Here is a 1,589-nt window from a genome sequence, read left to right as displayed (position 1 = left end):
CTATTGAGTTCGTCAATCCTTTCGCAATAGAAGGAGAGGAGAACCCATTACACAATACCCCACAAAATCAACCTACAATGCCTAAATTCTCGTCACACTCCGTACCCACCGAGGAGAACCTACCAAATGGTACTCCTACACCGCAACATCTAACCGGAAATTTTATTGCCAAGTCCGCCTTCATCCAATTAGTTGAAAGGAGCCAATTTGGGGGGTTGCCTAGTGAAGACCCTCATTCTCATATGGAAACCTTTTGCGACTATTGTGATGCAATCTCTCAAACAGGTGTGACTCAAGACCAAATTAGATGGGTCTTATTTCCTTTTTATCTAATCGGCACCGCGAAGCAATGGTTGAAGGGCCTTGATAAGGCCACCTTCGGAATAGATTCTTGGAAGAAGTTGGCTCTAGCCTTCTACAAAAAATTCTACCCACCGGAAAAGACTAACATGCTAAGAGCTCAAATTACGGGTTTTAAGCAAAGGGATGAAGAATCTTTGTATGAAGCTTGGGAGCGGTTCAAGGGAATTTGTCGCTCATGTCCTCACCATGGACTTAGCGAATGGTTTTTGGTACAACAATTTTGGAATGGTCTATATGAGGATTCAAGGAACATTCTCAACATGGGATCAAATGGAATGTTCACCGAAGTTGATGACAATCAAACCTGGAACAAGATTGAGGAAATGGCGGTCCATAACTCACAATATAGTAGACCTCGCAAGGCTACTAGAGGAGGAAAGCATGAAGTGGACTCCGTTACTCAATTGGGTGCTCAACTTAGTGCTCATATTGACACAATCAATTTGAAGTTTGAAAAAGTTATGGCTAGACTTGAAGAAGTCTCAAAATCACCAAAGCATCATGTTAATGCCATGACGGCATCCTCATCAATCCCAAGTGGGATATGTGAGAATTGTGGAACTTTGGGACATGACCAAGGTGAATGTAGGGGAACAAATGAACAAGTGAATGCTTTCCAAGCATACAAGAGTGGTACCCCTTATTCCAACTATTACAATGAAAACACCAAATTCCATCCAAATCTCTCATACAAAAGCCAAAATGTTCAAAACCCTCAAACAATATACACTCCACCACCCATGAGAAACCAAAATCAAAGACCCTTTTACAATCAAAACCAAGGTTACCAAAATCAAAATCCATACAATCACCAAAATGACCAAGGTTTTGATGTCCAAAAAGCGGTCCTCCAAATGCAAAAGAATCAACAAGAATTTTTCACTCAAATGCAAAAAGATAGCCAAGCAAAGGAAACCACCATCAACAACATCCTAGCTCACACCAAGATGTTGGAAACACAATTGACTCAACTAGCATCTTCAAGCTCACAAAGACAAAAGGTGCAATTACCACCTCAAAGTAATCCCCCTAGACATGAAACGGTTAGTGCCATTCACTTGAGAAGTGGTACAAGGTATGAAGCACCAAGGAAGCAAGTTGAGGATGAAGTTGTGGAAGCTAGTAACAAGGAAGAAATTGTGCAAAGCTCCAAAGATGGAGAATCATCAAAAGAAGAAAGTTAAAAGAAAAATGAAGACAAGGTCAAGGAGAAGGAGCCCATTGTG

At 41.1% G+C, this 1,589-nt stretch overlaps 1 non-coding gene across 1 annotated transcript; it reads right to left on the bottom strand.

Annotated features, from left to right (window-relative positions):
* Window positions 1–449: 449 nt before the first annotated feature.
* Window positions 450–556, bottom strand: LOC141625877 (small nucleolar RNA R71). Its single transcript, XR_012535623.1, has one exon. It is a non-coding gene; the product is annotated as a small nucleolar RNA R71 (small nucleolar RNA).
* Between the last annotated feature and the right edge of the window lie 1,033 nt (window positions 557–1,589).

The sequence above is a fragment of the Silene latifolia genome, chromosome X (assembly GCF_048544455.1).
Source record: "Silene latifolia isolate original U9 population chromosome X, ASM4854445v1, whole genome shotgun sequence".
Lineage (NCBI taxonomy): Eukaryota > Viridiplantae > Streptophyta > Magnoliopsida > Caryophyllales > Caryophyllaceae > Silene > Silene latifolia.
This window is presented reverse-complemented; position numbering and strand designations above follow the sequence as displayed.